Consider the following 16,563-nt stretch of genomic DNA (forward strand, 5'->3'; position numbering starts at 1 on the left):
TACCGATTTATTTATCAGATATTTTATTTTATTTAACGTTCATATTTGGAACCAATTAAAATCAAACATATTGTCCCTTAAACGTACTTATTTTTTTCTCGGCATGTTTTACTTGAATTTATTACTCGTCTCAATATACTTAATTTCCTTGTATTAACGTATCAAAGATAATCACATATTTACATGTCATGATAAATATCATTCTCTTGCCATTTCTTCATAAACATAATTCAGGAATTCATTATATCGATATTTCATGCATTTAAAAATATAATTCAAGTTACACTAACTTACCTCGTTGTTTGTTCATGTTTATAATTTCATTAATCCAGTATCTTTTCATTTCCACGTTCAATTCTCGTATTCAGTCATTCGGATCTTTATAAATAAATTTGATCGTTGTTTTCATTTATTTCATGTTCTAATACATTCAATTAATGCTCTAAACAAAATTACCATTTTACCCCTAAACTTTTAATTAATGACGATTTCATCCTTAGGCTTAAAAAAATAAAATTCTTGCAATTTATTCCTTATTTCCAGCTGTTATTCTCATACAAATTGACAACCCTTGAATTCTATAAAATATCAGAACTTTCCATAATTTCAATACTTTTCAGTTTAATCCTTAAAACATGTTTTTTCCCTGATCTTCAACTAAATTAATAATTTCATTCAATTTTACAGTTTCAAATAATAAAATAATCCATTTCATGGAAATTGGTCATTTCTAACATTTTTACAAAATTACCCATAAAATTTTACTTTTATTCAATTTAGTCCCTGAGCCTAAAACATGCAAATTAACCATACTAACTGAATATTCATACATATTTTCCTCCTCCTCTCCATTCCACATCCTTTATTTATATAACATGCTATAAGTAACATTATCAATAATTTCACTATTTACTTATATGTATATTCAAAACTGTCCATTTGCGTCATAGTCACTAAATTATTTATATCTTGAGCTGAAGAAATCAAAATTAAGATCTGATAATTTTATATGAAACTAAACTTATGTATATTCTTACCATAAAATTTTCAGAATTTTTGGTTTAGCCAATAAGTACAGTTTATTCTTTAAATTCACCCTTATTTTGTTGTTTGACAGTTCCGACCCTTCTTTACTAAAAAATAATTATCTCATTGTACAGGATTTGGATGATGTTCTTGTTTGTTTCTATTGAAAATAGACTCATTTAGTATTTTAAAAATATAAATTTAATAACCTAATTATTTTTATCAAATTTTTGATGATTTTCCAAAGTCAGAACAGGGGAACCCAAAATCATTCTGACCTTGTCTCACTAAATTTATTTTATCTCACAATTCACGATTCTATTGCTTACACCGTTTCTTCTATAAGAAACTAGACTCAATAATATTTAATTCCATATTTTTTTAATTCTCTAATTAGATTTCTAAAATTTATGGTGATTTTTCAAAATTAACCTACTGCTGCTGTCCAAAACGGTTTTAGTGCAAGATATTTATTTACCATGTTTATAACACCCTTATTTTCTTTCTCTACACTATTTCTCATTACTTTCTCTTATTTTCTCTTCACTAACATATCAAGAACATAAGACCATATATAATAAAACTCTACATTAACATCAATTCCATGCTTTTTCAATAATATTAATCTTAAAAATGTATTGAAATCTTGATGTTCTTACCTTGTTCCATTGGTTTCAATCTTTAACTTGATTTTATCTCTCCTCCAGCTTCTATTTCTTGAATCTAACTTAATATTCTAGCACCCCATAGTCTCCTTGTGATCTTTCTCTCTTGATGGCTATGGAAAATTTTTTTATTTCTAGGTGAAAATGGTAGATTTTTGGTGAAAGGACCAAATTGTAAAGAAAGTAAAACTTTCTTTTTTTCTCTCTTCTTCTCACGTTAGTTTGTATGGGAAAGATAATGGATGGTGTGTGTGTGTGTTGTTTTTTTCCACACAGACACACGTATATATATACTAAATAAAATAATAAAATAATAAAATATCTTATTAAAATATTAAATAAATAATAATTATCTAATTAAATAACTATAAAATATCACCAACATCATCATTAATTTCTAGATTTCTCTCTCTTCTAATTGACCATTTTTCCCTTTGTGATCTTTTAAAATTCCATTTTTGAGTCATCACTTAATTTGGTAAAATTGCAATTTAGTCCCTCATAATTCTTTACCTATTCAATTTGGTCCTTATTCATCAATTTTCCTTGGTTTTTAGATCATTCCACCCTTAAAATATTTGCACTATTAGTCCTTAAACTTTTTATATTTACACTTTAGTCCCTCAAATTTTGAGTATTTACTCTTGGGCCACAAAAATTTTCTCACTTTTACAATTTAGTCTTTTCTTGAATCAATATGTCATAATATACTTTCCAGTAACATAACTCAGCTTTCCTCTTCTTATCACTTTACTTCCTTATTTTACTGTATTAAGATAATATCTTACTGTAGAAATTTTCAAGGTGTTACAACCGATCAATGGAAGAACACTAGAAGGTGATCCCATCTGAGCTAGAGATCATCAAACAAGATTTTGATAAAAAGAGTTTGGAGCTAGAAAAAAGGATCGAGAAATTGGAGGAAGAAAAAATGCAGTTGGGGCTAGATGTCGATGTCCAGAAACTAGAAGTTGAAAAACTGAAAAAAGGAAAAAACAAGGCTGAAGAGGATTTGGACAGTTTGAAAACAGACTACAAAAAGCTGCAAAAGTTAATAAGAACCACTGGGCTAGGAAAAACGTCAGAACAATGGCAGCAGGAAATTAAAGAGGAAAAAAGTAAAGCCAGCCAATGGGAAGAAAAATTTCGATATGCTTAAGCTCGAGAAGATACTCTAAAAAGGAGTTTGATAGAAAGCCAAAACAAAAAGGAGGGATTAAAGATTCGGGTGTCAGAGTTAGAAAGATCCTTGTATTAGTATCGTAGTTGTAACTCTATAATCGAGTTGAAGGCTAGTCAGAACAAAATTGAAGAGTTAAAAGGGGAAGATAGAAGAACTTAAAACCATGCTGCAAAATCGTAAAATTCAGAATGATCTCCTTGAGGTAAATAACGAGCGGTGGAAGGAGCAGCTTCATCAATCTCAAGATCAAGTAAGGAACATGGAGTACATCATGGGCAAAGCTTTGACTCAATTGCGAGAAGTGGCCGACCACTTACAAACCTTAGCAGTCCAGACCGATGTACTGAGTTTAAAATACGAGTCAGAATCAGACCGAGGCCGAGAGCTAGCTTGACTTCTTAGGCAAGTCAAGGTTTTAGGTAGGGGTGTGCACAATTTGGGTAAAACCGAAAAAATTCGGTAAACCGACTGAATTCGGTTAATCGGTCGGTTAACCGAATTTTTTCGGTCGGGGGTCGGTTAATAAATTTTTAAATTTTCGGTTAACGGTTAATTCGGTTCAAAACAGGTCGGTTAACCGAAAAAAATCGATTAACCGAAAAAATAATATGTAAATAGTTTACTATTTAGTATTTACCCAAGCCCAATCTAATATATTTAAACCCAAGTGGCCAACCCAACCCAACCCAATTACCTAACTTAATTACCCAATACAAATAATTTAAAAAATAAAAATAAAAATCTAAAAGTAAAAATTTAGTAAAACTAAAACACCTCTACACTACTCACACTCAGTCACAGACGATAGAAAGAAAAAAACCCCAACTTTTTAATTTTAAAATCCCTAATTCAAAATTTCAGATCTCTCAAAACCTTCAAAATTTTCCAAAAAGCCAAAACCTTCAAAAGTATCATAGCTGCTGGAGCCTGGAGCCTGGAGCTACGGCTGGCTGCAACCTGCTGCTGTTGTCGTCGAAGCTAAGGACAAGGTGCTGTTCGGCTGGTCCAAAGAAAGCGATAGGTAAGACTAAGAGATGAAGGATAACGAAAATAGAAGAAGAATATTTTAACCTCACTTTCCTTTGTTTCTTAATATTTCTAGACGAATCACGGGAGTCCTTATTTCTCTCTATAAGAATTCAAAAGCTTAGAGTTAGTACTTAGTAGACACTACTAAATCTAGCCTAAACTAACCCGACATTTAACTTGCGTCTTGCTGTCCATCTCTCATTTCCTCTTTTTGCGACTGTTGTATAATTTATTTCCTTCAATTAATTAAACTCATCATTGTGATACCATATATGCAACTACTCACATCCAACTTCTTTTTAACTAAGCATGAAAATTGGTTCATTAATTGTACCAATATTTTATTTAATTTTAATTATAAATTTTATTTAACAAGTATTCTATTTAACAAGTATAAATATTTTATACGGATAATATATACAGAGTTCATTGGGCGTAGAGAGATATCGATAATATATGTATGTTTTTACAGGTTTATGTAATAAGCTTGTCAAGATATTCAATTGAGTTATATTTCTATAGTTTCAGTCTGTTTTTACATGTTTGGTTCGTAGAAAATGTGCTTAATTTCCTTATTTGATTATTTATACCTGAGGGGCCTTTTTCATATTTTGTTTTATAGTTAAAATGATATTTTTAGTGCTGATTAAAAGTAATAAAAAATTGATTAGGTGCATAAGCCATTTGAGTGTATTAGTTTTGATAATTTCAACTCAAGCTTGGCTCATATTATGAAGCCCAGTTTCTTATTTTTTTAAAAGAATGCATTTCATCTAGTTTTAATCTCCATATTGGAAACTGAAATTGATAGAATTAGTAATATAAATGCTTTGTTTTCTTTTAGGGCAAGTAAAATAGATTTCCTTACAACAAATGTGAAACAAGTCTTTTTTTCGGTTACATGTAACAGACATTAAAAGCATCCATCCACTTTCGCATTAAAACAAGGCTAAGTGATTGAATTCTAACCCTAGATTTTCTTTTTACCCTTTTAGAGCATTAAATTATTGATAACGAAATTCATTGACCCCATTTCATTTTCTAATATATGAGACTCAAACTTACCTCTTTTTTGGAGTTATATCCTTGAATCGTTTTTTTATATTTTATTTATTTTGAAATATAAAAATAAATATTTTTATTTGCTGTAATTTATTTATTGCTGTAATTTGCAAACTTCTAATATGTTTAAAATTATAAATGTATTTTAATTTATTATATATTTTTTTCTTGTAGAATGTCCACTGAACCAACATCTATTAAGGGTAGTGTTACACCTCCTACTTCGATAGATTCTGAAAATTCGGGTGTTGGAGCTTCAAGCCAAGCAAATGTGACTACTGGGAAAAGAAAAGCCACTCCTCAAAGGTCAGAAGTTTGGTCTCACTTCACTAAGATTATTAATAGTGAAGGTGCAAGTAAGGCTAAATGTAATTATTGTCAAAAGGAATTTTGTTGTGACGTGAAAAAAAATGGTACAGGGTCATTGAAATATCATATTGATTCATGTAAAAAAAATCCTAGCAATGTTGTTGACTCTAGTCAAGGACAACTAGTTTTACCTAGAAAGGGAGTTGAAGGGGGGGAAGGGCATATTTCAACTTGGAGATTTGATCAAGAAGCATGTAGGAAAGGATTAGCACAAATGATTGTGATTGATGAATTACCTTTCAAGTTTGTTGAAATTGAAGGCTTTATGAAATTTATGTTTGTGGCATGTCCTAGGTTTCATATTCCTTCACAAACTACTATGACTAGGGATGTTTATCAATTGTATTTAGATGAAAGGGTCAAGATAAAACAACTTTTGAGAAGTTCTTGTTCTAGAGTTTGCTTAACTACTGACACATGGACTTCTTTGCAAAGAGTTAATTATTTGTGTATCACTGCTCACTTTATTGATAACGATTGGAAATTGAATAAAAAGATTTTAAACTTTTGTCCAATTTCTAGTCATAAGGGTGAGTCCATTGGGATGGTGATTGAGAAATGTTTGTTGAATTGGGGGATTGATAAGTTGTTTACTGTTACTGTTGATAATGCAAGTTCAAATGATGTTGCTATTGGTTATTTGAGAAAGAAATTTAACCCTCGAAGGGGTTTAGTTCAAAATGGTAAATATCTTCATATGAGATGCATGGCACACATTGTGAATTTGATTGTTGTTGAAGGCTTAAAGGAAATGAATAAATCTGTTGAACGTGTTAGGGGGCTGTTAGATATGTGAGACAATCTCCAGCTAGATTACAAAAGTTTAAGGAGTGTGTTGTGATGGAAAAGATAGAGTGCAAGAAGATGTTGTGTCTTGATGTTTGTACTAGGTGGAACTTAACCTACTTAATGTTAGACACTGCTCAGAAATTTGAGAGAGCTTTTGAGAAATTTGAGGAGCAAGATACAAACTTTAGGGCTGAACTTGAAAGGGGAGAGGGTTGGCCTAGTGTGGATGATTGGGCTAATGTTAGAAACTTGAGGGATTTCTTGGAACACTTTTATGAAGTTACTTTGCGTATATCTGGCACTTCATATGTCACGTCTAATAATTTTTTTGATGAGCTTTCTGAAATTGATATTCTTTTACGAGATGCTCAATTAAATAGTAATGTTGATTTCAATGTTATGGCCATCAAGATGAAAGAGAAGTATGATAAGTATTGGGGTGATATTGATAAGATGAATTTGCTAATGTTTGTTGCTTGTGTTTTAGATCCTAGACAAAAACTAAAGTATCTTGAATTTGCACTTAGTGAAATGTCTAGTTCTGAAAAAGCTTGTGAAATGATGCAAAAATTGAAGGAATCTTTGTATGAATTGTTTGATGAGTATAAGCCTCCACTTTATAGTACTTGTAGCCAATCAAGTGTGCCAACACATGTTTCTCTCGGTGAACCACAACAAAAAATGAAAAGGTGAATGCAAGCTTTGTATAAAAAGCGTGAGTTGGAAATTGGTGGTGAGGATAAAACATCTGAGTTGGATAAATATCTAGCTGAGGCTAATGAGGATTTTATTGAAGATTTTGATATTTTATTGTGGTGGAAAATGAACAACCCTAGATTTCCAATTCTTTCAAAAATGGCAACAATGTGTTAGCTATACCGGTTTCTACGGTTGCTTCAGAGTCTACATTTAGCACCGGGGGACGTGTGCTTGATCAATATAGGAGTTCTTTAACTCCTAAAATTGTACAAGCTCTTGTGTGTACTCAAGATTGAATTCGAAAATCATCACCACAAGAAGACATCAAAATGATTGAAGATGGTATATTTGTTGTTTTATTTTAATAGTTTCAATTTTTTTACCATATCACTCTTATTTATTTAATTGATTTAATGTTTAGACTTTTCTTGGAATGCATCAGAGCCTACCCTAAATTCATGAGCTTTCATGAGTTGAAGGGTATACTTACTATCTTATTCTTGTTAACTTACAATCTATTCATTTGTTTATATTATTTGATTTTTTTTAAATGTGTATATTTTTATTATATTATAATTTTTTGCACATGTATTTTTTGTAGGTATAATGCAAATGAAGATTTTTTGGAGAGAAGAAATGGACACAAATGGAGAATATTAAAGACTTACATTTCAATTATGTGTTAATTTCAAGACTTATGTAATGTTTTTAATTATGTAGTGATTTAATACTAATGTATATTGGGTGAAAATGTGTTGAGACAATTAGACAAATGAGTTTCTCAATATATTTATCTTATGAATATATTAGTGTCAGGCACAAAAGTAAGAGCTAGGAAAAAGATGTTAATGCTGTCAAAAAATTTATAAGGGAGTGGGAAAAAGGGATTTGGGTTAGTTGAGCCTTTTTTTTTATTTTTTGCTTTTCTTTTTGTTAATTCAATTAAATCGTTTAAATCGGTTAATTCGGTTAATTCGGTTAATTTTTATACTTATTTTAAGTAAAAATAAAAAATATATAAATTTTGGTTAATTCGGTTAACCGACTGAATTAACCGAAAAAATTACGTGTCGGTTAATATTTTTGAAAAAATTTCGGTTCGGTTAACGGTTAAAATTTTTAAAAGTTCGGTTAATTCGGTTAATGCTATTTCGGGTCGGTTAACCGAATGAACACCCCTAGCTTTAGGTGTCAGGGCAAGGCCTTATATGTAATCTATTTTATGTAAGGAAATTTGTTTTTTGGAAAAGTTACTCTAATGAAATCGAATCAGAATCAACGCCTTTTGCATTCATGCATTTGCATTCCATCGCATCATATGCATTAATTTTCACAAAAAGACCCTAATTAAAAAAAATCATTTCAGTAATCCGAAAATCGATGAAAATCAACCAAGTACGCATCCTTACGGTGCACGAAAAAAAGCTAAAACGATGGATAAAAGACTAGAAAAGTTGGAACAAATACAGAAGGAGATGCAAGAACAGATGCAAGCACAAATGCAAGAGCAATTGGCTAAAATCTAGCAGGATATGAATGACCAAATGCTGGAATCACAAAAGAACATGATGAACCAGCTAACACAACTGCTGACTGGTAGACAAGAGAAGGGAAAGGGCCCTATGGACGATACTAGAGATGACAATGAAGATCTCCTCTACCCTCTGGGTTTTACTCTAACAAATGTTCAGATACAACCCAAAGTGTACCCACGAAAGCCATTTGTTACAATCAAGCCCCAACCGTTTCAGGCCAGTGTTTCGATGCCGACGAACTACCAAGCCGGCTCAGGCTCTAATCTAGGGGATAACCCAGCTAACCCTGTTGTCCCCAATCTCGGTGATGTGATAGAAACATAAAAGACAAGAGTAGAGCTTCCGAAAGAACTCAAAGAACGGTGTAGATGGTTAGAAGAGAAATTTAAAGAAATGGAAAATGCCGACTGTCATGGTGGAATCGATGCTAAAGAATTGAGCTTAGTTCTGGACTTGGTACTTCCCCCCAAGTTCAAGACTCCTGAGTTCGAGAAGTATAATGGGACTAGTTGTGCCGAAGCTCACGTCACCATGTTCTGCAGGCGAATGGCAGGCTATGTCAATAATGACCAACTATTGATTCACTTTTTCTAAGAAAGTCTTGTTGGGGTAGTATCCAAATGGTACAACCAATTGAGCCGTACCAAGATCAATTCATAGAAGGATCTAGCACAAGCCTTTATGAAGCAGTATAGTCATGTGACGGATATGACCCCTGATAGAATCACTTTACAGAACATGGAGAAGAAGCATAATGAAAGCTTCAGGCAATACGCCTAACAGTGGAGAGAGGTGTCCACACAAGTCCAACCATCTCTGCTAGAAAAGGAAACCACCATGCTCTTCATTAATATCCTGAAGGCACATTTCATTAATCACATGCTGGGAAGTGCAACTAAGAGTTTCTCATACATAGTAATGTCTGGTGAAATGATAAAAAATGCGATAAGGTGCGGGAAAATAGAAGCTAGGGAAAATGCCAAAAAGACAGCCCCGATGAAGAAGGAGCATGAGGAAAATAATGTAAGCATATATTCGAAACCGATCACCGTAAGCCAATCGAGGACGACAATCACTGGTCATCAAGGCCCACCCAGACAAGAGCCCAACACAAAGTAAAATATGGAGAAACTTCAATTTATGGCTATCCCAATGGTGCATAAGGAGTTGTACCAAAGTTTATTTGATGCACATGCTATGTCCCCCTTCTATCTAAAGCCAATGCAACCCCTATACCCCAAATGGTACGGTGCAAACGCCCAATGTGAATACCATGCAGGAATCACGGGACACTCGATAGAAAACTGCACCGCTTTCAAGAAGTTAGTCGAAAGACTCATCAAAGTGGGCATTGTGAAATTTGATGATACATCTAGTGTAGAAAATCCGTTACCTAACCATGTGGATAAGGAAATCAAGATGAATATCACAGAAGTGAATACCCCGCTGAAAGAAGTGTGGAAGAAAATGGTAGAAAGAGGGTTAATTACACAGAATTCAGGGGACAAACCCCGAGGAACAAAGAATTATTGTGAGTTCCATGATCAAGAGGATCATGAGATTCAAAAATGCAATGAATTCAAGGCTCTAGTAGAAGGATTGATGGATAATAAGGAACTATAATTCTTTGAGTATGCCGAAAACCCAGAAGGAAAATATGTGTGTGCCTCGGAAGAGCGGTCAACAAAGAATATTTACAAAGTCAACCACCAAGTGGTTATCATTTCGCGGCCAAGAATTAACGAAGTCGGGCCACAAGTCACACTAAAATTCGTAATCCAGAAGCCCGTTGCTTTCTCTTATAAAGATAGCAAAAGGGTACCTTGAAACTATAACTGTAATGTAACAATCCCAGAAGAGGAAATCTCGGCTAACGCATTAGAGGAAGGTCAAGACATGGGTTTTTATACGCGCGGCAAAAGACGCTATGATACCTCAAATACAAAAGTTGAGCCTATTAAAGGAAAATCATTGGTGATTGAGTAAAAGAAAGAGAAGTCGGTTAGACTTGAACCGCCTGTTAATGAATCGGTAACGGAAAAAGAAGCCAAAGAATTCTTGAAATTTCTAAAACACAGCGAGTATAGTGTCGTGGAACAGTTACACAAATAGCCAACTCGTATACCGGTACTTGCTTTACTCTTAAGCTCAGAAACCCATCGTAGCTCATTGATGAAGGTGCTGAATGAAATTTATGTCGCTAACAATATTTCGGTAAACAAGCTGGACCTCCTAGTCAACAATATAAGTGCCGACAACTTTATCTTCTTCAATGATGATGAAGTACCGCCAGGAGGCAGAGGATTGACTAAGGCTTTGCACATCACGACCCGCTGCAAGAGGTATACGTTATCGGGGGTATTGATTGACAACGAATTGGCCTTAAATGTCCTATCATTATCCACACTGAACAGATTTCCTGTAGACAGTTCTCACATGAAAGCCTGTCAAAATATAGTGAGGGCATTCGATGGCACTGAAAGGAAGGTAATGGGCAGAATCGAAATACCCCTTTTGATCGCTCCAAGCATGTACGAGGTAGATTTCCTAGTGATGGACATCAAGCCTTAGTATAATTGCCTATTAAGGAGGCCATAGATACATTCAGTAGGGGCAGTCCCTTTGTCGCTACACCAAAAGTTAAAATTGGTAACGGAAGGTCGGTTGGTAACGATAAATGTCAAAGAGGACATCATTGCAGCGGTGACCAGTAACATGCCATATCTAGAGGCAAACGATAAAGTAATCGAATGTTCCTTTCGATCTTTGGAGTTTGTGAATGTGACATTCATTACCGAAGGAAACAGGATCCCAATGCCCAAGATATCCAAGACTACAAGAATGGGTCTGCAGCTAACTGATGGGAAATGGGCCATACCGGGAAGAGGACTCGGGAGACACCTCCAAGGAAGGATTGATGCACCAATAATAAAGGACAAACAAGACCACTTCGGCTTAGGATTTAAGTCGAACGCGATACAAAGAAAGAGGGAACTAGAAAAGAAGTAAGAGAGAAGGAGAGCGCGATTGAGTGGGGAGGAGATCGAATGGGAACCGATGATCTTTCCTCATATATCGAAGACTTTTGTGTCTGGAGAAATCATTCACCCTGAGTAGAGGATACCAAGAATGGAAATCGTGGAAGGAATGTTAGAAAATTTGGACATCAACGCCACATACGAAGAAGGAACTAGAGTAGAGAATTTGTCGAGCATTCACCCTTAGAGCCGAGAAGTGTTCTGAATAATTGGATTACGGAAGAGATTCCTATAGTTTTTAGAACTAACACAGAGTAATGTTCAAAACACACTTATTGCTCTAGGCGTAGGAGAAATAAGAATCATTTTTGTGAAATAGGCTTATATTCAAAATCGTTATTTCAATGAAATGCATCCTTTTTTTCTTATCCCGAGTAAATATTCTTTTTTTCTTTCATTCATAATCATACCACACAAATCATTATTTTTAGATTCTTTTGTTCTTTGTATCTTCCTCCGCACCTACAACAAGTCTCTAAGTATCAACGATATAAGCGATGCTGCTACTAACTCAGAATCTCCTTTTGAGTGAGACATGTATCTAGAGGGATCTCGGGACTTTGAAATTGATAGACTGTAACTTATCTCCTGATTTGTCAAGGATGGTAGAACAAGAGGAGAAACAGATTCTACCTTATAAAGAGTCAGTAGAAATTGTGAACTTGGGAGACGAGCAAGAAAAGAAAGAAGTAAAGATTGGAGCTTACATTACCACAGAGACAAAGCGAGACCTTATTGAGTTACTCCAAGAATTCAAAAATATTTTCACATGGTCGTCTTAAGATATGCCTGGATTAAGTATTGATATCATGGTACACCGACTCCCCATAAAGGAAGAATAGAAGCCGGTTCAACAGAAGCTTCGAAAAATGAGGATTGATGTTTTGTTGAAAATAAAAGAGGAGGTTAAGAAACAATTTGATACTAGTTTCTTACAAGTGGTTAAATACTCAGAATGGGTACCCAACATCGTCTATGTCCATAAAAAAGATGGAAAAGTACAAATGTGTGTAGACTATAAGGATTTGAACAAAGCCATCCCAAAAGATAAGTTCCAATTGCCCCATATCGACACCTTAGTGAACAACACGGTAGGTTTCTCACTGTTCTCCTTCATGGATGGCTTCTTCAGATACAATGAGACAAAGATGCATCCTGAAAACATGGATAAGACCACATTTGTAACCAAGTGGGGAACATTTTGCTAGAAGGAGTTGCCATTTAGACAAAAAATACGGGGGCAACATATCAGAGAGCCATGGTAACCCTGTTCCATGATATGATGCACAAAGAAATTGAAGTTTATGTCAACGACATGATCGCCAAATCCCGGACAGAAAAAGAGCATGTGCAAGTCTTGAGGAAATTATTTTTAAGGTTGAGGAAATTCCAGCTGAAACTCAATTCAGGAAAATGTACCTTCGGGGCCAGGTCAGGAAAACTGCTAGGATTCGTAGTCAGCGAAAAACGGATTGAGATTGACCCAGATAAAGTCAAAGCCATACAAGAGTTACCTCCACCGCGTACTTAGAAAGAAGTTCAAGGATTTTTAAGAAGACTAAATTACATCGCTCGGTTCATTTCACAACTAACCGAGAAATGTGACCCCATATTCTGTCTCTTTAAGAAACACAACCCTGATGTTTGAAATAAGAAGTGCCAGAAGACTTTTGACAAGGTTAAGCAATACTTGTCCAATGCTCCAGTGTTGACACCACCTAGTCCAGATAAGCCACTGATACTATATTTGGCAGTATTTGAAAATTCTATGGATGTGTGCTTGGCCAACATGATGATTCAGGAAGGAAAGAAAAAGTGATATATTACCTCAGTAAGAAGTTCACTGAGTGTGAGATGAGATACTTGCCAATTGAAAAGTAGTGTTGTGCATTAATCTGGACAACCCGAAGGTTGAGACAGTATATGTTATATCACACAACTTGGCTCATCTCAAAACTCGATCCTCTGAAGTACATGATGGAGTCGACTGCTTTGAATGAAAGAATGGTCCGATGGAAAATTCTGCTTTCTGAATTTGATATAGTCTATGTGACCCAGAAAGCTGTAAAAGTGAGTGCAATAGCAGATTTTCTAGCAAGTAGAGCTTTAGAAGACTACGAGCAGCTGAACTTTGATTTCCCAAATGAAGACCGGATGTACGTGGCAACCACTGAAGAAGACTCTCAAGAAAGTCATCCTTGGAAGCTAAACTTCGACGAAGCATCAAATACGGTGGGTAACGAAATCGGGGCAATTTTGGTTTCCCCAAACGGAGATCATTATCCCTTTACTAGTAAATTTGATTTTGATTGTACAAATAATATGGCTGAATATGAAGCATGTATCATGGGAATTCGTGCAGCCATAGAACGCAAGATTAAAGTGCTAGAGGTATATGGGGATTCCGCGCTAATGATCTATCAACTTAAAGGTGAATGGGAGACAACTGATCGCGTGATTTCGTGATAGGTTTTAAAAATTTATAATTAGTCATTCTTGAAACTAACTATTATTGCGATGTAAGCAAGTGTACCTATCGAACAGTAGTATAGTTTTAGCAAGACTGGATTGTCGAACCCAAAGGAACTAAAAGTACTAGTAATGACTGTCTTTTTATTATCTAGCCTAAAAATAAGGTGGTTTTGTTTTAACTAACTAATTGTCTAATCTAAAAACTTACAGAGAATATAATTGAGGAATTGATTTTGGGAAAATCGATTAAATCAAGGCAATACCTAAGGAAAAATCCACCTAGACTGTACTTGTTATTCTGGCTCTGAATCGGACAATTTATTCATTTAACTTGTTCCATAGAGATCCCTAAGTTATGTTATTATCCCTATTCAAGACTAATAACCTCTAATCCTTAGATTGAATAATCAAAATAACTTCTTCTCAACTTATAATTTTTATTGATAATATCTCAAAATAATCCATAGGTAATCATAATTGAGAATTCAACTAAAAGCACATAAAAGTTTCAAACATTCCAAGTTGAGTATTTAATCATGCAAACATAGGTGTCTCCCCTCATCTAAGTAATTACCTTTGATTCAAAATATCACAGAGTTTCACATCCTCACTAAAGATTCACTCAAATCACTCGAGGTGTTTAAGGACAATAAATGAAGCACTCAATAGTCAATAATGAAAAGTCATTACCATAGGCTTACATGAAAATCAAATTTCCAACCACTATAATTTAAGATGATACATCAATCAAAAGGTATTTAGAGGGTTGTAATGAGGCTTGGTTAGTGGGTGTTGTCACAAGCTGAAAGAAAGGGTTAGAATCGAGATTGAGTTGAAAAATTACTTAACTAGAAAAATATTTAATCATCACTTAAGTACAACATAACTCCTTCTCTGACTATGGAATTTAAATACTGAAGCTTACAAACAGAAGATCACTACTAATATGTATACATGTTTTTTTTTTTAAGAATAAGTTAAATAACATAGACCAACTATTCAAAACAATACATAGTTAAGCAATTTATTCAACTCAAATCTCGACAAAAATAGGGATTAATTTAGGGGATTTCAACAATAATGGGTTAAGGGTTAATATTAAAGGTAATACAAGAAATGGCTTGTTAGGCTCAAGGGGGTTTACTAGGGGTTAATCGTGGAGGTAGGCTTTTCATGGCATGAGTGGGTTAATCCTAAGTGCCTTAATCATTTTGAAATATCAAATCAAATGGTGTGGTTTTGACATGCATAATCAAGAAAGTTCTAGAATAATAGTTCAATACTAACGCACTCAAAGCAATAATAAAAGTGAGTATAAAAGAACTAATAGATGCTCAAAAGACTCAAGAATCTCACAAAAATTATGGCTTTTTGATGTTTAAAACTTGTGAATTCTAACTCAAAGTAATACCTAAAATTGGGGAAACAATCTGAAATTTTAAATTCTTAAAAATCAACTTATCATGCTTGATTCTCTAATGTCTTGAGGTTTAAACAATCAATGCATAAATGCCTATGTTTTAATTCAAGATATATCAATCAACACTATAAATCAATCAAAATTTATCCTAAATACGATATGAGAGCTTTTCGAGAGAACAAGGCAACCATTCAGGGATTTTTCTGATAATGAAATAAATACCCCCCACACTTAAGATGTACATTGCCCTCCATGTACAAAGATAGATATTAGAATATAAAAATAAGATAGGGAGAGAAGTGAAACTTTCTGTATGATGAATTCCTCGAACTAGAGTTTTGGAGAGTAATCAGTGCGAGAGTGGAGGAGGATACTCCGGCGGTGGTAGAGGTTCATTAGTCCATAAGTCCTGCGCCAACAGAATATTATATCTAGTAGTAGCTATAGTCGTGATCGATCAGGACATGGCAGTCGTGGAGAACCTTTCCCGGTGGTGTTTTTAGTTCCTATGCGATGATGAGCTTAAGAGCTCTATATAACTGTGATAAAATCAGGAACTTTTTAGGGGATATTAGAAAAAGTAATTACTCATAAAGAAATAACCGAAATTAAAAATTAAAAATAAGATTCTAAAATCTAATAAAAATAAAAAGTAGTTTTAATGAAAATTAAAAACATAAAATAATAAATAAATTTTTTAAACATCTTCATCCCTGGATGGTTCGCGAGGTGGGACTGGCGATGAGATGCGAAGGTGCTGACAAATCTACTGTAGAGTAGCATCAATGTTGTCAAATCGTTGAAAATACTATAGCTCGAATCGAGTGAGGTGCTCAGAGATGTCAGTATATGAAGTCGCCGCATGAACTGGATGAGAGGGTAGTGGTGGCTGAGTCGGTGGGTCCTCGTGCTGTGGAGGGACATCATCAGGAATGTCCTCGTAGGCCTCCTCCTTGGTAGATTGGGCGAGACAATATTGAGGAAGGTAGGTTTCTTGGCGCTTTTCAATTATCCTCATGCTAAGTATGCTCGAGATGCCTTGTGGAGACATCTGGCCAATGAGGGTTAGGGATGATTCTTGGGCTGCGGTGTTGAGGAGCCCGAAGTGTCTAGCCAACGGAGTAACATAGGGGCCAATAGAGATGACCCCCTTCCTATGCTACTCCGTCTGGTGCTGAATCGCGAGGGCGATGAAATAGGCAAGGTCAATGACGTGGCCGTGCGACATACGCCATAAAAAGTAGGCGTCATGAGTGTTGACGACGCCAGTGCTCTC

This window comes from Gossypium hirsutum, chromosome A07 (assembly GCF_007990345.1).
Source record: "Gossypium hirsutum isolate 1008001.06 chromosome A07, Gossypium_hirsutum_v2.1, whole genome shotgun sequence".
Lineage (NCBI taxonomy): Eukaryota > Viridiplantae > Streptophyta > Magnoliopsida > Malvales > Malvaceae > Gossypium > Gossypium hirsutum.